The 21,334-nt window shown below is 44.6% G+C and overlaps 1 protein-coding gene across 6 annotated transcripts in view; it reads left to right on the top strand.

Moving 5' to 3' along the window:
* The first annotated feature begins 255 nt into the window (after positions 1-255).
* Positions 256-21,334, top strand: part of KMT2E (lysine methyltransferase 2E (inactive)) — a 240,329-nt gene continuing 219,250 nt past the window's right edge. For 4 of the 6 annotated variants that reach the window (XM_073573622.1, XM_073573625.1, XM_073573624.1 and 1 more), the window contains exon 1: positions 256-551. The gene's annotated coding sequence lies outside the window, so the exon portion shown is untranslated. The remainder of the gene's footprint in view (positions 552-21,334) is intronic. The other 2 variants (XM_073573626.1, XM_073573623.1) reach the window with 1 other exon arrangement.

Raw genomic sequence — 21,334 nt, 5'->3', positions numbered from 1 at the left:
TACAACTAAGGGCACGACCCGCTCGCTTTCCCCGGGTGTGGCGCTCTGGTTAGTGCCCACAAGCAAAATGGCGCAGACTGTGGTGTGTGTGTCGCCATTTTGCTTGTGGGCATGGCTGCAGCTGGGCCCTTTCCACACCCGCAACAGTCTTGTATTGAGTCCGTGATAGCAGGGTTAGGAAACCCCGTGCGTGCATCCGACGCCATTTTCCAGAGAGAGGCAGTGACATAGAGCCAGCGTAGGCTGAGACACGGGAGGAGCGGGGTTTGTACACATTGGGGCTGCAGTCAGCTTGGGCACTACGAGCACCTCCATAGCTTTTCCCGTGCAGCGGTTTCAGTCAGCGTTAGCTCTGTCGCCGCCGGTCAGCTCGGTCCTCCTGAGTAACGGTTCCCGGGGCTGCTTCTGACGTCGCTTTTCCTGTCAGCCCCCAAGTGCTGGGAGTGAGCTCCTGTGCTAGCAGCCTTCACGTTAGCGGCCATTACCGTCACCCCTCACGGGTGCGTATTTCCGTTCTCGGTGTCCTGTTTCCTGGCTTTGGCACGTTGGAGGTAAGTTACCACTGTGTCGTCTTTTCGTCCTTTCGGTGACGCTTTCTTTCCCCGTCGGTTTGCAGTGCCGTGGTGGGTGTGAATATGTGCCAAATGTGTCCAGCCGTGCAGAGAAGGGTCAGGATGGAGAAATATGGCGGGTTTCTGGTCCACATAGCTGACTTTGGCAGTGATGGAGGGGGCTGGGCAGCTTCGTTGCATTGCATTTACCTCTTTGCTCCATGTTGACCCTGCACTTGCCTCTTTCTGCACTTTTCATCGTTTATCTTTCTGGCCTCTCTAGATCTCTGGCACCATATTGTTTTCTTCTATTTCTGCAAAAAAGGTTTGAAGAAAAAATAGTGGTAGAAGTATTTCAGCGTCTTAAATGGTGTGGTTGAATAATGGATGCGCGCTGTATAGGGTTCCCCTGTATGTAATGCACCCTATATAGGCATGTGTGTTTCTCCTATCTTTTAGGCTAGGAGGTGATATCCAGTCCCTTATAGAAGCGATATATCTGCAGCAAGGAGGCGTTTACTGATCCTGGCGTGAATATGGCAGACATTATAGGCAGATTCTGGCTATGATGCCCAGGAGGGCTGGTGTGTACATCCTCTCACACCCTCTGCAAAGCTGTAGGTCTTTCCAGGGCTTTCTGCTCACAGGCTGCAGACATGGATGGGGGAGGAACAAGCGATCCTGTGTGTGTATATGTGGAAGCCAGGCCAGCTCAGACACAACACCACCATAACACAAAGGACGGGAACACCATGCTTCTCTTCTCCCTGCAAGGAGATCCAGACACAGGCTGCATGCATATGTACTGTATGATGTATGTGCGCCCCTCCTCTGTCATGCGGATACATTGTTCTTCCATGGTAGCATTACTCAGGTTGTTTATTAACACAACTTGGTCACCCCCCAGCTCTCCTAAGTAATACTAACTGTAGGGTCATTTTCACATCCTTCTCCTGGCAGGATAAGGGATCTTGAGAGAAATGAGGTATGTACTTTGTGACTACAGCCATTTGTTGTTGGTATCTCCCTCTTTTGTCCTTTTGGAGAGGCTAAAAAAAATGGCGCCCCCTCAGCTGATGTTGTAATCTAATCATTTCTGGGTCTCCACACCCCATGCAGTGCATATGTCTGCAGCTCATACTTGTAGAGAAGGAGGTTTTCTGTAGCTAATGCCTTTATTGTGGGGAGTCTTGACATTGTGGCCTTGCTTGCTGTGAAATAATGCACAGTGTTACTTGTAATATTCTGGAGAAGTGATTTTCAAACATGTTTTACCTATAACTGACCTTTCTGGTTGCAGATAATCTGCGTGAAACCTAGTCTGCTTCAACTTGATATTGAAGGCTGTAAAGCTTAGCAGGATTTCTGTAGGTGCCTCTGCTGTGAAAGCAAGGAGGCGGTGATGAGGGAGTGCATAGTGTATACTCCTGTGTATATTGTCTTCCTGCTCCAGTTTAACCCATTGTCACCCTGCTGACATACCTTACTGTTTGCAGAAAATGTACTTGGGATTGTTTACATTTTTCACTTCATGAATATTACTTTTTTTATTTTTTTTTACGCTTTTAAATTTATAATCTTCTATGTATAAGCCTCTATTCTCACTGACTTTTTTTTGTAATATTGGCAGCCACCAGTTAGCATAGTGCATCTTGGTTATGTGTTAGAAAAAAACTAAATCTTTTGATATCTGTTAAAAGCACATGAAGCTTTAGTTTGATTTTGAGATATTAATATTTTTCCCCTCTGGGCTCCTCAGTGATTTTCATGACTTTTTATCTCAGTTGTTAGGTGATCATACCTTAGTTTTCATTATTTGAAGCCCAGGTTTGCTGTGTGACTCATTTTTATTTTAGCTCCTTGATAAATAGCTAATAGTAATACCTATACATTTTATGGGTTATACAGTATAAAGATATTGCTTGAAACAGGGTTTCCTATGTTTCTAATCTGTAGGTGAAGGCAGAAGCACAGATTCAATTCCCCTAGTAGCACTCCCGTACGGTAATTGAAGAATTACAGTCCTTGTAATGCGTTTACATGTTGACTGCTCCACCAGGTTTATGCCACCAAATTTGAGAGAAGCATAGTGAAGCGACTCTGGTTTCAGTGATGTCACTTTTATCAGCAAAAGATTGTCATTTTGAAGATCAATAAGTCTGCTGCCATGTAGTCCTCCATAATAATGAGCTTTGTGTAACCACGTCACCACTGACTGGCAGCTTTCAGCCTTTGCACAGTCTACACAAATAGCTATCCATCAGTGGTGTGGGCACACTGACACAAAACTCAGCAATCAAAGAGCTGTGACATTTACAGTAGATACACAGTGATTTTATCAAAATGACAGCAAGCAGCCTGGTGGTAAGTTACACATTGCTGAAATCAAGTGTCTACCCCATCTGAAAACAGTTTAATGTAGGGGGCAATGAAAAAATGGTGATAGATATACCTTAAAGGGGCAATGAAAAAATGGTGATAGATTTACCTTAAAGGGAATCTGTCACCTATTTTTTAGTATATAAGCTGCAGCCATCCTGCAGCATTCTGTAATGCTGTAGGTAAGCCCCGATGTAATCTGAAAAATGAGTTAGATTATACTCACTCGGGGGTCCGGTCCGATGGGTCTCCGGATCCAGTGCCTCCCATCTTCTAGCGATGACGTCCTTCTCCTTGCTTCTGTCGCGCTCCTGCGCAAGCGTACTTTATCTGCTCTGTTGAGGGCAAAGCAAAGTACTGCAGTGCACCGGGAAAGGTCAGAGAGACCCAGCGCCTGCGCAGGAGCATGACAGAAGCAAGGAGGAGGACATCATCCCTAGAAGATGGGCGGAGTCGGACCGCGACACCCATCAGATTGGACCGGACCCTCGGTTGAGTATAATCGAACTCATTTTTCTTCTTTCAGGTTACATTGGGGCTTATCTACAGCATTACAGAATGCTATAGATAAGCCCCTGATGGTGGTGGCCGCAGCTTATATACGAAAAAATAGGTGACAGATTCCCTTTAAAGGGAATCTGTCACCCAATATTTGACCTATATGATGCGGCCACCACCATCAGGGGCTTATCTACAGCATTCTGTAATGCTGTAGATAAGCCCCCAATGTAACCTGAAAGATAAGAAAAACGAGTTAATTATACTCACCCAGGGAGATCCGGTCCAGTCCGATGGGTGTCGTGGTCTGGTCCGGCGCCTCCCATCTTTTAGCGATGACGTCCTCCTCCTTACCTCTGCCGCGGCTCCTGCGCAGGCGTACTTTATCTGCCCTGTTGAGGGCAGAGTAAAGTACTGCAGTGCGCAGGCGCCGGAATTCTCTGACCTTTCCTGGCGCCTGCGCACTGTAGGGCAGGTAAAGTACGCCTGCACAGGAGCCGCGGCAGAAGTAAGGAGGAGGACGTCATCTTCTAGAACAGTGGTTCCCAAACTCCAGTCCTCGCGGACCCCAACAGGTCATGTTTTCAGGATTTCCATAGTGTTACACATGTGAGAGAATTCTTGATGCCTTGATGACACTTCCATCACCTGTGAAATACTATGGAAATCCTGAAAACATGACCTGTTGGGGTCCGCCCGCGAGCACTGGAGTTTGGGAACCACTGTTCTAAAAGATGGGATGCATCGGACCGCAGCACCCGTTGCCCCCCCCTCCACCGGTGAGTATAATCTAACTTGTTTTTCTTATCATTCAGGTTACATGGGGGGGGGGGTGTATCTACAGCATTGCAGAATGCTGTAGATAAGCCTCTGATGGCTGTGTCAGCAGCTTATAGGCCTAAAATGGGGTGTCAGATTTGGTGTAGGATAATTTTGGTAATATTCTCTATTAGTATTCACAATGTGTTCCTTAAAGTGGTTTTTTGCTTTTGAAAACAAGTGTATAACATTTTTCTGAAATGTTTGTGTTATAAGAAAACATTTATACTTTTTTTTTTTTTTTTTAATTTTTTATTATAGATGGGTACGGTAACTTTACATATCTTTTGTGGGTTCTTGCAGGTGCCTGAAGATGGCCATACACATTTAATCGAAGTCAACTGAGCCCACCTGTGGGCTAAGTTCAGACAGCCGCATTTCACAGATTGTATAAAGCCCCCGTTACACACTGCGATATCGCTAGCAATATCGCTGTAAAGTCACTGGTTTTGTGACGTAGCAGCGATATTGCTAGCGATATTGCTACATGTGATACTTACCTCCGACCGGCTCCCCCGCTGATTATCGCTGGTCGCGCGAGAAGGTCCTGGATCATTTCTCGTCGGGCGCTTCCTGTGGCGCCGACGAACGATGCGTGGACGCGGGCGGGAGGACGTCAGGATCGCCGCATCTGACAGGTAAGTAGCGACCCCCGACCACAGCGATGTCGCTGGTGAGATCTGCCTGTGTGGCAGCTCACTAGCGACCACTTAGCGATGCACCAGCGATCCATATCGTTGTCAGGATCGCTGGTGCATCGCTAAGTGTAACGGTACCCTAAGACTTTAATGCCCAGATTAACTGACACTCTACCAACCCAAATTTACAGCTTCATATGTGCTCATGAGGCTTTAAGTTTGGGTCAGGAGATTTGCGGTCCAACAATGGACTGTGAAATACCGCTATCTGAACCTAGCCCTATGTATGAATAGCCAGCCATCAAATCTATGAGAGAGAGATATATTTTAAAGCAGCTAAACTTCCGCCAGTGGTGAATCACAGTAGCTTACTACCTTCCTCCCATTTATAACAAATGGACATCTCATTGTTCTGTTCACATTGGCATTTTGGCTTTCATTTTTGTCTAGCGCTTAGCAATGTTCCATCATCAGTTGCTCAGTGAACGCTAGTTTTGACTGTGTACTCCATTGACTACTATCAATGTAGCTGTTGTTTTAATTGTAAAATTAGCACCAAATGCAGCGCTTCTTTTTTTTTTCCCCAAAAACTATAGAATCTACAATGAAGTATTTAAATAATTAAAAGTATTCGTTGTCACTTAAAGATAATGGGGCAGAATGGTGGCTCAGTGGTTAGCACTGCAGGCTTGCAACTCCGGGGTCCTGGGTTCAAATCCCACCAAGGACAACACAGGGAGTTTGTATGTTCTCCCTGTGTTTGCATGGGTTTCCTCTGGGTTCTCTGGTTTCCTCCCACATTCCAAAAGACATACTGATAGGGAATTTAGATTGTGAAGCCCCATCGAGGACCGCGCCAATAATGTCTGTAAAGCGCTGTGGAATTAAAGGTGCTATATAAATGACTAAAATAAATACAAAAAATTATCTTGATCTTGTTAGCTCTGTTTCCCTCCCCCTCCATTTTTTTTTTTTTTTTATGGTCAGTGAAACATTAACAAAAAAAAGTGACATGTAACTAGAACAATGAAATGTCAGTGAAAAACACTGACCGCACGTTTGTGGAAAAACATTTCAAGAATGATTACAATATCTATTTGAAGTTTTCTTCCACAATCTTGAAAAATTTAGCTGCCTGGCCCCATCCACATATGCAATTTTCTTGTATATGTTCTATCCTTCATACCACCCCTTATAAAAGAAAAAAAAGTGCTAGTTTGGTATGCAAATTAGAACAAAATAGTACGTGTTGATGAATTGGACTGTGATGTATTGGTAAGGCTATGTGCACACGTTGCGGATTTGGCCCTGCGGATCCGCAGCAGTTTTCCATACGGTGTACAGTGCCATGTAAACCTATGGAAAACCAAATCCGCTGTGCACATGCTGCGGAAAATTCCATGCAGATTTTCTGCCGTTTATTTTCCGCAATGTCAATTCTTTGTGCGGAATCCGCAGTGTTTTTATACCTCTTCCATTATAGAAATCCGCAGGTGTAAAAACGCAGGTGAAATCTGCAGAAAATCCACAGTAAATCTGCAATAAATCCACAGGTAAAACGCAGGTAATTTTACCTGCAGATTCAGCCAAATCTGCAACGTGTGCACATACCCTTAAGGGTATGCGCACACGCTGCGGAATCCGCTGTGGATTCATCCGTGCGGATTTTGCAAAATCTGCAGATAAATCCGCAGGTCAAAAGACCTGCGGTTTATCTGCGGATTAGCCTGCGGTTTCACCATCTCCACAATGGTGGCGATAGGAAACCGCTGCGGATTCCGCAGAAAGAATTGACATGTCAATTCTTTCTGCTGTTTCAAAACCGCAGGAAAACCGCGTGGAAAAATCCGCACCGTCTACACAGCGGGTTTTTTTTTTTCCCATTCATTTGAATGGTACTGTACACCGCAGCAGAATCCGCAGCGTGTGCACACACCCTAAGGATGCCATCCATGTTACATGTTTGTGTTGTGTGTTGATAAGCACGTTCCAGTGGTGTTTTTAAAAAGAGCATCGGCTTCAAGAACTAAAGGTTCGTATATAAAAAGGTTTGTCCAGCAGTAAGGCTGTGTGCCCACGATGCAATTTTTAAGCGTTTTTGTCGCGATTTTCGGCGCGAAAACGTTTAAAAAAAACTCGTACAGAATGCACCCCATGCATTCCTATGGCATTCCGCACATGCTGTGCTAATGCTGCGCATTCTTCCGCGGTGCAGTCGCATCGCGGAAAAAAAAACGCAGTATGCTCATTCTTTTTGCGGAATGGCAAAGAATTGCCTCGATTCTGCACTCGTAGGAATGCATGAGAGCCGCTTACTTCCAGCATGTTGCTATGCCTACCATGCGCAAAGTTAAGCATCTCGTGTGCGGATGGTACCCACGGTGTGGAGGAGAGGAGACTATCCTCCAGGCCCTGGGTACCATACCCCTGTAAAAAAAAAAAAAAATAAATAAAAAAACATCGGGGTATATTTACCTTCTGGTGTCACGTGCAGCCTTCCCGGGCCTCAGCGTTCCCAGTAATGCCTTGCGGCAAGGACCTATGATGACGTAGTCTCGCGTTACTCTAGCGGTCTCGTGAGATCACTATAGCAACGCGAGACCAGCATCATCACAGGTCTCGCAAGGCATTGCTGGGAACGGGAGCGTCGCTGAGGCTGCGCGGGACGTCGGAAGGTAAATATACCCCGATTAATTTTTTTTAAAATCATTTTTAACATTCTATCTTCTGCTATTGATGCCGCATAGGCAGCCTCAATAGTAAAAAGCTGGTCACACTTGTCAAACACTATGTTTGAAGAGTGTGACCAACCTGTCAATCACTTTCCAAGCGATGCTTCAAATCGCTTGGAAAGTGCTTGAATTTCGCATGTGAAAATCGCGGCAAAAACGCAAACGTAATCGCGGTAAGGCTATGTGCCGTTTTAAAACGCACAGTGAAAACCGGACCCCTTCCCAGAAATCGCGCGTTTTTTCCGCGCAATTTCACAGCGATTCTGTTCGCGATTTTGCCGCGATTTTCTCAAGCACTTTCCAAGCGATTTGAAGCATCGCTTGGAAAGTGATTGACAGGTTGGTCACACTCGTCAAACATAGTGTTTGACAAGTGTGAGCAGCTTTTTACTATTGAGGCTGCCTATGCGGCATCAATAGTAAAAGATAGAATGTTAAAAATGATAAAAAAAATAAAAAAATCGGGGTATATTTACCTTCCGACGTCCCGCGCTGCATTCCCGGGCCTCAGCGTTCCCAGCGATGCCTTGCGAGACCTCTGATGACGTTGGTCTCGCGTTACTATAGCGATCTCGCGAGACCACGTCATCACAGGACCTTGCCACAAGGCATGACTGGGAACGCTGTGGCCCGGGAATGCAGCGCGGGACGTCGGAAGGTAAATATACCCCGATTTTTTTTTTTTATTTTTTTTTTTAACAGGGGTATGGTACCCAGGGCCTGGAGGACATTCTCCTCTCCTCCACACCGTGGGTACCAACCGCACATGAGACGCATAACTTCCCGCATGGTGGGCATAGCCACATGCTGGAAGTAAGCGATTCTCATGCATTCCTATGGGTGCGGAATTGCGGCAATTCTTTGCGATTCCGCACGAAAGAGTGACCATGCTGCAATTTTTTTCCGCGATGCGATTCCGCTGCGGAAAAAAGCGCAGCATTAGCACAGCATGTGCGGAACGCCATAGGAATGCATGGGGCGCGTTCTGTACACGATTTTTAAACGTTTTTGCGCCGACAATCGCGGCAAAAACGCTTAAATCGCATCGTGGGCACACAGCCTTAAATCGCGCGGGAATAAAACTCGCGTTTTCTGGGAAGGGGTCCGGTTGAAAACGCTACGTGGCACATAGCCTAATAGATATTTTTTATAGCCAATGATTATTTATAAACAGTCATACACTAACAATACACCTGCAGATCCATTGAAGTTGTTCCGGAGCGCGGCTCCTACTCCAGATGCTGTGTCTTTCACATTTGGCAGTCACAGCACTGCTGCATGCATGTACTGTCTGCCCATGGCTTCAGCGATGCAGGGGCTACTGAAGGAGGGGTGAACAGACACCACTGCTGGAGCAGAGCTCTAAAGCGCCATGCACTGTAAGGTGAGTATGTCTGTTTATTTTTAATCAATCCATGCTTTTATAAAAAGAGATTAAAAAACATTTCATCCCATTGCCGGTCACTCATCACTCATGTGACCTAAGTGTCACATTAGACCCAGTGCCAACATCGCTGGAATGGTGGTCGTTTGCGTTATTTTTTGTGGGAATTCAGAATAAAGCTCTGTGCACACGGTGCGGATTCTGCTGCGGATCCCCAGCAGAACTGCAGGTGATGTACAGTACCATTATAGCCTATGTAAAAAAAAAAAAAAAGCTGTGCACATGCTGCGTTTTTTTTACACGCAGCATGTGACTTTTGTGCGGTTTTGCTGCAGTTTTCCACCTGCGGATTTGTAGAATGGAGCAGTGGAAAACCGCACAAAAACCGCAGTTAAACCGCAAAAAAAAAAGGAAGAAATCCACAGGAAAAATGCAGGTCATTTGACCCTGCGGATTTAGTAAAATCTGCGCGGGAGGATCCGCACTGTGTGCACATAGCCTAAAAGGTTGTCCAAGTAGTGGGAAACCTATTGAAATAAAATATTCTTACAAGATCAACCGAAATTCTCTCTATTATTGCACAATTATATGTTTTTATTTACAGGTCATTATAATATTGGCCTATAGAGCTTTTCATGTGAAATCTATGGCAGCATCTTGAATTCCATATTGTCGCTTGCTTGTTGTAAGGTCTGCAAGTCTTTCACCCAGCTTCTTCAGAGCAGTGCTTCATTTACCCATTAGGGTATTTGCAAATTTAGCAGTCACGTTGTGGTATATTGCCACGACTACTGTAAAACCATGGTGATTTCACAAGCGTTGTAAAAATAAGGGACGTGACTCCTATGTCCAAAAAACCCTTAAGCTAAAATTACGGTTAGGCCGGGGTCACACTGGCGAGGAATACGGGAGAGTGAGAGGCGCAAAAAGCACGCATTAGACACGGACAAATGATTCTCTATGGGGTCCCTCGCACCAGCCATATATTTCTCCTCAGTATCCTACGCTCCGTGCCACTCGCAGCATGCTGCGATTGTCAGCGTACTACGCCCGTAGTACGCCAATGCAAGTCTATGGGTGCGCAAAAAATACGGATTACACACGGACCACACGTGTGGCTTGCGAGAAATACGCACCAGGTGTCTTTTAGCAAAGCCGGCAATTCAGTGCGCTATACAGTAAACTCACACTGACAGGTTTAATAAAGAAATGAAAGAATAGATATAGACACATAGAATGCATGTATATATTCTGTATATACATGCATTCTATGTGTCTATATCTATTCTTTCATTTCTTTATTAAAACTGTCATAGGGCTCCATTATATGTCCATTTTGCAAGCCTGCGAGAAAATCTCGCCATACGGATTACATACGGATGCTGACATGCGCAAAATACGCGACCACACCTTGATTACGGATGACATACGGAGCACTATTTAGGGGTCTGTCATCCGTATTACGCATGTAAAATACTGACCGTATTTTGTGCAGCTTAGTGTGACTCCAGCCTTACTCGTGGGCACACGTTATATAATATGATTGCAACATAGCTTTGCTACAATAGCAAGTAATGATGGGGATGAGGTTGTGCTGAAATCCAAGAGAGAGCGAATTTTTACGCCGCTTCCAGAACGCTATTGAGGGGTTAAAATGCCTGTTAGAGCAAATCTGCCGGGCATGCGCACTTGCAAATAGCGGTCCGCCGCTACAAAAAAACGACAGTCCGTCTGCTCCGCCCGGGAGACGATAAAATTCAAACGGATCCGTCCAAAAACGGATGCAACGGACGAACGTCGGTCAAAATCCGCTGCTAATGCAAGTCTATGGGGGAAAATAACGGAGCCGCTAAAAAAGGGGTGGATTTTGACTGACGTAAAAAAACTGAAGTGTGAAAAAAGCCTTAGGCTTTGTGCACACGGTGCGGATCCTCCCGCAGATTTTACTTAATCCGCAGGTCAAATGACCTGCATTTTTCCTGCGGATTTAGTGCATTTTTTTGTGCAGTTTTACTGCCGTTTTTGTGCGGTTTTCCACCTGCGGATTTGTAGAATAGAACAGGTGGAAAAGTGCGTCAAAACCGCACAAAAGAAGTGACATGCTGCTTCTTTTATTCCGCACGAAATCTGCGCGGAAAAATCTGCAGCATGTGCACAGCTTTTTTATTTTTTTATTTATTTTTTTTACATAGCCAATAATGGTACTGTACATCACCTGCAGTTCTGCTGCGCATTCGCAGGGCCAAATCCGCTGCGGATCCGCAGCAGAATCCACACCGTGTGCACAGAGCCTTAATCTGTAGGGTTGCAATCTTGCCACTTGATTTTTGTAGCGCAGTCACATTCACTGTCATAACTGGTCCTGTGACATTGCAATCTTATGTGAAAAGTCCATAAGTCATCTTGTAGCCCCTAGCCTAAAGTCCCACACACATTAGATGGCTGTCTTTCCCTTACTCTTCCATACACAGGAGTGCTCATCTTGACCTAGATGCCAGACTTACCTGGTGATGGCTTATTGAACACAGGAATCAGATGTTGAAAATTTAAGAGATGACTCCATAAGAGCAGTGCAAACATCTTTCAGAAATGGCATCTGATGGATGTTTTTTCCTTCCTGATGCTGTATAAAATGAGGCATATGGAGGTACAGTATAGGTCCAGGAGTGACCTATTACTCCCTGGACATTTCAGAATGGTGTACTCAGCTATGGTGTGTCCACATTGGGGAGGATAGTCTGACATGCATCTGTTTTGATTGGTTAAGCAAATTCATTAACCATTCTGTATACAGTCAGTGCTGGGGCTAAATCACCTTGCTTTGTTTCGTAGTGCAGTATCCGATTTTACAAATTTAGGCCGGTTTCACATTTGCGTATGGAGGAGCTGCAAACCTCCTCTGAAGCTCCGCCCACAGCCTTACCTCCTCTGGCCAGCTCCGCCTCCATCGGTATGCAGCCTGCGTACCCTATCTTTAGCATTAGGTACGCAGGCCGTGCTGATGTATGCGGATGCCTCCGCATGTGTCGTTTTGACGGGTGGCAACCGCACCAAAATGCAACACGTTGCGTTTGGCGCAAGTCACCGCACCATCAAAACAACGCATGAGGAGGCATCTTCATACACAGTCACGGCCTGCGTACCTAATGCTAAAGATAGGGTATGCAGGCCGCATGCTGACGGAGGCAGAGCTGACTGGAGGAGGTGCGGCCGTGGACGGAGCTTCAGAGGAAGCCCGCAGCCCTCCGCATCCTCCATACGTAAATGTGAAACCGGCCTTAGCGAGTGGGGGTGCTTACTAAATTGTTGAGATTGAGTTATGAGCTCTACTATAGCTAGTGAACAGTAATGGAGTATGTGTTGCTAAAGTAGACATTTTGGATGATATAGTCAGTGAATTTTATGTAGCCTGATGCATTATAAGACAGGGCACTTGTCATATCCTGTGGTTTCTGAGAAGATCTGTTGTGCTTGTCATTTTTTTGTGTAGTGAAACGTTGAACTGTCTAAGGCTAGTTTCACACTAGCGTTTATGAGCGCAGCGACGGCCTGCGCATGGCCGCTGCTAAGCCCCGCCCCCTGCCGCGCCTCCGCCGGTAGCTCCACCTACCGGCGCATGACGCTGCATGCGCCCTGCGTCCCCTATCTTTATCACTGGGGGCGCAGGCCGTGCGCAGTATGCGTTTGGCGGCGCATGCGCCTTTTTGACGGTGCGCCGGCGCAACCAAACTGCAGCAGGTTGCGTTTGGCGCAGGTCGGCGCACCGTCAAAAGGACGCATGCGCCGCCAAACGCATACTGCGCACGGCCTGCGCCCCCAGTGATAAAGATAGGGGACGCAGGGCGCATGCAGCGTCATGCGCCGGTAGGTGGAGCTACCGGCGGAGGCGCGGCAGGGGGCGGGGCTTAGTGGCGGCCGTGCGCAGGCCGTCGCTGCGCTCATAAACGCTAGTGTGAAACTAGCCTAAGGCATTGGTAACCAATTGGTGGTCGCTTGCAGCCCTCCTGTGTCTGACCGGCTTAAGTCTTTTATTCAAAATGATAATCAAATAGGTCTTTCACACAAATATGCTGCGTGCTCTGTCTAGCCATCTGTCATCAAACATGTCTTCCATTATGGGGGAACTCTAGCATTTTATCAAATGGTGTTAATGTTTGTTTTTTGCTACATTTGCTGTCTTTGCCTAATTACAGTTTCTAGCCTAGTGTGAATCTCAACCCTATGTCCCTTTCTATGCTGAGTGCAGGGTAACAATATTTGATTGCATTAAGGAATGCATTTGACAATTCTGTTGTCAAGTTAATCACCACTGGTCAAATATGCCAGATGGGAAAATATTTGTATGTATTATGTATATTAGCTGTTGGGTTCTCAGCAAACCACATCAACATAATTTGCAGTCACACTGCGGGGCTGTTGGATGGAGCGCGTTCTCTGTGTCAAATGCCTCATGTGTCACTATTGACATCTGCCTTTGGGCTCAGAACACTGACCCTATCAGTTACAGAAGGAGTATGGCTGTGTATACCTGTTGGTCTCCAGCAGCTGATCGCCCTGGTACGTCAATAGTGCAAAGTGACATATGATCTTGATGTATATCAACATCAAATGGTATTAAGGGTATAGGTAATGTCATGTTGCGGGGGATTCGTGGCCTCATAAAGTGAATATGGAAACATTTTTAACTACATCTTCAGTCTTTTGTAGGTTTGGTTCTAAATGTATTTGTTTGGTGGAATGCATTGTTCCATTTCACACATGCAAAATGCTTTTGGGTATGTGCGCACATTGAGTATTTGCTAGCAGAAATTTCTGCATCTCTTGCCAGCAAAAACGCGTGTTTTTTGGGGTGTTTTTGCATGCGTTTTTGTACAGCAATGAATGCTTTTTTGAGCTATAGACATTTGAAAAAGAAAAATGGTTTGTGATGTAATTTTCTGGTTTAACCCCTTATTTTTCATTCTGATGCAGTGGCATCAAGGTAATGGGATTAGGACTTTGTGTCAACAGCTGTCCATGACAGGAAGCCCTAGGTTTAGTAATGAAGAGGTGTCAGCCCAGACTCCTTCATTACTAAACTGGTAAGTAAAAAGTTAAGCACTCATTCTGTCATCAGCCTATGTAGGAGTGTTAAAAGAATGAACTTGCATAGGCTGTAACTGAACAGCAACTGTCAGAAGTCAGTGTGCAAATGATACCTGTTAATTGTTACAAAAATTGGAGAAAAAATTGCGTGGACTCCTGTTATTTTCATAACCAGCAGATTGAAAGCTGGGGGCTGATGTTAATATTCTGGGAAGGAGCCAATAGATGTAAAGGTTCCCAGGCTTTAAATATCAGCTAACAATTGTTTGCTTAGCCTTTACTGGCTAGTTTACAGGGGGACCCCAGAAAGTGACATAGGGTTTCCCTACAAAACCTAACCAGCAAAGGCTAGGCTGACAGCTGTGGACTGATATTAATGGCCTAGGAAGGGACAATGGATATTGGCCCCCTCCCAGAGTAAAAACAATAGCTCTCAGCCACCCCACAAATGGCGCATCAATAAGGTGTGCCAAATCTGGCAATTGCCCTGCTGAGTTGGCAAGTGGAATGATTGTATTGGGATTCATGTCAGCCTTGTATTGGCAGCTGATATCAAGCCCAGGTTAGTAATGAAGGAAAGAAGATTTAAGCATACTCACAGATGCGGATTCTTTACTGTAAGAGCAGTGCGACAATGGAACTCTCTGCCATATGATGTTGTAATGAGTGATTCCCTACTAAAATTTAAGAGGGGACTGGATGTCTTTCTTGAAAAGTATAATATTACAGGGTATATACACTAGTTTCCTTAATATTGTGTTGATCCAGGGAGCTAGTCAGATTGCCGTATGTGGAGTCGGGAAGGAATTTTTTCCCCCAATGTGAAGCTTACTGTTTGCCACATGGGTTTTTTTTTTTTTGCCTTCCTCTGGATCAACATGTTAGCAGGTTAGGATAGGATATGGGTTGAACTAGATGGACTTAGTCTCCCTTCAACCTTAATAACTATGTTACTATGTCTATAAGACGCCCCCATTAATAACCCCATAGTAAATGTTCGTAATTAAAATACACTCAGTGAAGTCCTTTATTTGAAAAACTGACTCTTTATTAAATCTAAATTTACCATACTCATCGAACGCCTAATCCCCTGATGCCCATGTTCCCTGTAAACAATCACAAATAATAAACAACAATAAAATTTTCCTGTCCGCCGTAGTCCACTTAATCCAGAATGTCCCACGGTGGTCTCACTTGTAGCACAGTCACATTGGGAGGTGCCCGTGAGATCATCTGAGCTCCTCAGCGGATGAACTTGTGTGACCTCTCTCACGGAAGCTCAGTGCTATACACTGCAGGAGCAATGGCGCTCTGGTCAGTGTGTAGCCGGCGGCCGGTTAGAGCAGTCACATTTCCCGATGTGACTGTTCTACACGTGTGATCGCCGTGGGACACTCTGAATTACGTGGATTATGGCAGAGTATATGGTTATTTTTTAATTTACAGAGGAATAAAATGTTCTCCAAGATGGATCCGCCTGCGCAGTAGCAGTTCAGTGATCTCTGAGAGCTGCTTCTGCACAGACGTGGCCGGTGTCATCTTGGACAAGGCCTTTTTTTTTTTTTCTTCTCCAGCAAGATGGTGCAGTCTCCGCAGTAGCAGCTATCTGATCTCTATACATACACCGATAGCTGCTACTTTGCTGGCACAGTGGGTGCCATTTTCAAATTGATTTTTTTTTTTACTTCATAACATCAATAGTTATTAACTGGACACTAAACATGTGATTTATGCTGCAACACAGATGGCACCTGCCTGCAGGAACTTTTTTTTTTTCAGTATGTACAGATATTCATTATGCAAACTAGGGAACAGGTCACTGAGGGATCAGTGACCTGTCAGCAGTCTGCATTATGAATGCCTAATCAGAGCACCACATAAAGACCCCCCCCCTTTCCAGGTTCGCACTGCAGCACGAGCATTTCATTAACATAAAAGTGAAAATAAAGATTAAACCACAAAATGGATTTCATCATCCAAGGTATCATTTGTAATCAGTATAACAGTGCCAGCCTGTCACTGTCTGTAGGTTACTGTGCACAATCCTGCTGAAAGGTCCCAATTAAAGTTTGTTGTGGGTTTTTTTTTTTTTTTTAAGATGAAAGTTCTAGATGTACAAATTGTAAAATCTCTTTACTCGCAGCTAAATTGGAATGAGATTTTTTTCTGGAGATTAAAGTTTGAGTATCCTTCACATGGATTGGGACATCATCAGTGGTCTGAAGATGCGGTCCCATGCAATCCTATGTGACTCCGCAGTTGCTGTGCCAATGCTGCGGATTTTTCCGCTGCGGAATCGCATAGCGGTAAAATCCGCAGAATGTCAATTCTGCGGAATCGCAGTGATTCCGCCGCCATAGGATTGCATTGAAACGCTCATTTTACGCATGTGGCTGTGCCCACCATGCGTAAAGTGAGCGCTTCATGTGCGGATGGTACCCAGGGTCTGGAGGAGAGGAGACTCTACTCCATTCCCTTGGTACCACATTCCTGTAAAAAATAGAATTAAAATTAAAAAAAAGGGATATTCTTTACTCTGTCAGCCCCCAGAGTCCCCATCGGTGGATGCGGCGCTGCCAGCAACTTCCGTTCCCAGGGATGCATTGCGCAAATGCTACGTCATCAGAGGTCATTCGAGCAATGCATCCCTAGGAACAGAAGTTGCCAGCAGCACCAATGTCGACCGGGACGATTCCGGGGGCAGACAGAGGGTAAGTATATCTCTTTTTTTATTTTTTTATTTTTTTAACATTCTATCTTTTACTATTGATGCTGCATAGGCAGCATCAATAGTAAAAAGTTGGGCACAATTGTCAAGCACTATGCTTGACAAGCAGGGCTGTGGAGTCGGAGTCGTGGAGTCGGAGTCGGTGCTCATTTTGGTGGAGTCGGAGTTGGAGTCGGTATAAAATGGACCGACTCCAACTCCTAAAATATATAATAAATTGGGTACAGTAATTCAATGCAGGATGTGCTGAATATTTTTTCATAGGAGTTTGGGAAAGTTATGAAATGTCCTATAAACGGCTGTTCTATTCCTGATCTAAGGCTACATTCACACAGCGTTTTTCCTGTGTTTTTTGAGGATACGTTTTTCAGCTGCAAAAGCTGATCATCTTTTTAAAAAACTGCATCACCTGAAAGGTTTTTGAGCTCATAGATAATGTTTTCAATAGCAAAAGCAGATTAGAAATCTGCTCTATCTATCCATTTATCCATATCTGTCTATCCATATCGTATCTGTACCAAAAAGAATGAAAACCGGGTAGTACACCAATATATATTCTGTTCTATCTAAATATCTTGATTATTGGATCATAAAAATGATTAAATGTCTGAGGTTCACATTGTACTACAATACATTTTTCACTTAAATATAAGCAATATGTGTGGGAGTCGGAGTCGTGGAGTCGGAGTTGGAGTCGGAGTCAGTGTAAGGGAAATTGAGGAGTCGGAGTCGCAGGTTTGGCTTACCGACTCCACAGCCCTGTTGACAAGTGTGACCAATCTGTCACTTTTAGCTTGCAGAATGCTTGTGCTTTTCCAAGCAATTTGAAGCATCGCTTGGAAAAGCGCAAGCATTCTGCAAGCTAAAAACATTTGTTTTGTGGGAAAACACATGTGAATTGCGCATGCGTCTTAGCCACGGCGGGGAGTTGCGGAAATGCTGCAGACAACTCCGCATCATTTATGCAACGTGGGCTGCCCCACTCCGAGAGTGTCGTCTGCTTTGTGGGTGAGGTTGGCCTCCGTGCCGCAAAGAGTGAACGCAACCTTACCTTAAACCTCCAATTTTTAACTCCCTTAATTATGGGAAAGTGTGGTGCGATCACTGGGATGACTACCAGTCCAGTACATATTTTCCAATACAGACATGAAGTCGCTTGCCTTATTCTGGAGGACTAGCTGTGAACTAAAGTAGTAATAATAATTTTTTCTATAGGGCGAACATATTCCGCAGCACTTTACATTTTAGAGGGAAATTGTACAGACAATACAAGACATTACAGAATAACAATAACCCCTTCATGACTGGAGTTTTTTTTTGGTTTTGCGTTTTCGTTTTTCACTCCCCTTCTTTTTCCAGAGCCCTACCTCTTCTTTTTTTTTTTTTTTTTTTTTCTGTCAATATGGCCATGTGAGGGCTTTTTTTTTTTTGTGGGACGAGTTGTACTTTTTGAACGATACCATTGATTTTACCATGTCGTGTAACAGAAAACGGGGAAAAAAACACCCAAGTACGGTGAAATTGCAAAAAAAAAAAAAAAAATGCAATACCACACTTGTTTTTTGTTTGGCTTTTTTGCTAGGTTCACTAAATGCTAAAACTGACCTGCCATTATGATTCTCCATAACATTACGAGTTCATAGACACCAAACATGTCTAGGTTCTTTTTCATCTAAGTGGTGAAAAAAATTCCAATGTTTAAAAAAAAAAAGGCGCCATTTTCCAAGACCCGTAGCGTGTCCATTTTTCGTGATCTCGGGTTGGGTGAGGGCTCTTTTTTGCGTCCCGAGCTGACGTTTTTAATGATACCATTTTTGTGCAGATACGATCTTTTGATCGTCTGTTATTGCATATGCAATGTCACGGCAACCAAAAAAATGTGATTCTGGCTTTTTTTCTCGCTACGCAGTTTAGCGATCAGGTTAATCCTTTTTTTCGATCGGGCGATTCTGAACGCGGCGATATCAAATATGTCTGTTTGATTTTATTTTTATTGCTGTGTTTTGAATGGGCAAAAGGGGGGGTGATTTGAACTTTATTTTTATTTTTTAACACTTCAGATTTTGTATTAGTCAAGGCCTGATGAAGAGACCTGAGTAGTCTCGAAAGCTTGAAATTTGTTGCCATCTTTTCAGTTAGCCATTAAAAGGTATAAACCACTGAGGACTCTCAATTCTGAATAATTTTCAGATTTTTTAAAACTTTTTTTTTTTTTTTTTTTTTTAACGTTTGGCATGCGCTCTGCAATTTGACATCAACAATAGAGGTCTCAAGGAGACCTCTGGTTATCATGCCAACACACCGGTGACTCACGATCACATGACGCGGGTAACCGGTGAGCGCATTTCCGGACGGATGTCCGGAAGCGCTTGTTAAATGCCTCTGTCAGTTTCAGCGGCATTTAGATGAATAAAACGTGTGAGGGTTCTGGTTATGAAGAAATTTTTGAATGGGCAGCACAGGAATAGTTAAATGTGAGGCAGTACACCAGTCTGAAGAAATGTGTTTTGGGGCACTCTTAAAACTGTGGATATTGGGGATTAATCAAATTGTCCTTGTTAGTACATTCCAAAGATTTGGCCCGTGATGTGTGGCTCAAGGCTGCCTGCCAGCTTGGTGCAGTAGCACCAGGTGTAAAATAAACTATTAAGGGCAGATCTCTAAATGGTGACTTGTGTGTAGCCCTGTACAGAAGAGCAGATCTTAATGGGGGTGAAATAGGAAAACCGTGGAGCTTGGCGTACTGCCTTGGTGTGATTTCAGTGGAAAAGCTTTGGTTGTCATTATACTGGTAATGGGGGCTCTGGATGTCACTACTGTGAGTGGGGAAGGAGCTGGTTGTGGCTCCTGACCCTTTTTCATAGCTGGATGTGGCTCTCAAGGTCAGAAAGGTTGAGAACCACTGCCTTAGGTCATTAGCAAAACGGAGGGCACCAGTAGGGTGGTAGACTGACACGAGGGAGGAAATGTAGGGTGGTGCTTAACCGTGGAGCGCTTGGTGGGCAGGAGTGTTAAGTTTATATTGAACTCTGGAGTGGATGGGTAACCAGTGCAATGACTGGCACAAGGTAGAGGCATCAGTGTAACAGATGGTGAGGAATATGATCCTGGCTGCAGCATCTAAGACAGATTGGAGAGGGAAGAGTTTAGTAAGAGTGAGACCGATTAGTAGAGCGTTACAATAGTCCAGACGAAAATGAATAAGAGCAACAGTAAGTTTTTGCAGAATCATAAGTAAGAAAAGGTCGAATTCTAGAAATGTTTTGAGGTGTAGTTAACATGTGTGCGCCAGTGATCGGATGTGGGGGGTGAATGAAAGCTCTGACTCAAGTATGACCCCAAGACAAGCGGGTATGTTGCTGCGGAGTATTCGTAGAACCACACACGGAAATGGCAGTGTCGGGCATAGGTAGGTTAGTGGATGGAGGAAACACAGTTCAGTTTTTGACAGGTTTAGTTTCAGATAGAGGGAGGACATGATGTTGGAGACGGCGGTAAGACCAATCACTGGTGCTTTGTAATAATGCAGGCGTGATGTCAGGAGTAGAGGTGTATAATTGGCTGTCATCAGCATAGAGATGGTAATGGAAACCAAATCTACTGATTGTCCAATAGGGCAGTGTACAAGGAGAAGAGGAGGGGGCCTAGGACTGATCCCTGAGGAACCCCAACAGTAAGGGGAAGATGAGAGGAGGAGGAGCCAGCAAAAGATACAGTGAAGGAACGGTCAGAGAGGTTAGTAGGAGACCCGTGTCCTTGAGGACCTACGTCATCTGATCGTGGGTCATGTGTGTTGGCATGACAACCAGAGGTCTCATGGAGACCTCTGTGGTTCACAGCCGGCTTGCTGAGAGCGCCACCCAGTGGTCGGCGCTCATAGAGAGTAATTCTATATAGAGGCGAACTGATCATCGCTTCGATGTAGCAGAGACGATCGGGTTGTGGCAGATTCTAGTCTCCCATGCAGACTATTGAAGCATGCAAAAAGTAAAAAAATGTTTTTAAAGACTAAAAAAAATTTAAATCACCCCTCTTTTGCCCTATTCAAAATAAAACAATAAAACCTAAATCAAACGTACACATTTGGTATCGCCGCATTAAGAATCGCCCAATCTATCAATAAAAAAAAATTAACCCGATCGCTAAACGGCGTAGCGAGAAAAAAGTAAAAACACCAGAATTATGTTTTTTTTTTGTTTGTTTTTTTTGCCCGCCGCGACATTGCATTAAAATGCAATAATGGGTGATCCAAAGATCATATCGGCACCAAAATGGTATCATTAAAAATGTCTGCTTGGCGCGCAAAAAATAAGCGCTCAGCCAACCTGAGTTAACCAAAATTGGAGACCAATTTGAATGGGCAAGTAGAAATGGTTGGAGGCTTGCAGCCCAGGAGAGACCTGTTTGTCAATTATAGTAGGTTTTTTTAACCAGAAAGTGGCATATATAGTAGGATATGGAAGGGTTTAGACAGGACCCGTCAGAGAAGTGTCACCTTGCCGCGGTTGACGGGCATGCAT

The sequence above is a fragment of the Dendrobates tinctorius genome, unplaced genomic scaffold, assembly GCF_039654945.1.
Source record: "Dendrobates tinctorius isolate UK_male_01 unplaced genomic scaffold, ASM3965494v1 ptg000035l, whole genome shotgun sequence".
NCBI lineage: Eukaryota > Metazoa > Chordata > Amphibia > Anura > Dendrobatidae > Dendrobates > Dendrobates tinctorius.
This window is presented reverse-complemented; position numbering and strand designations above follow the sequence as displayed.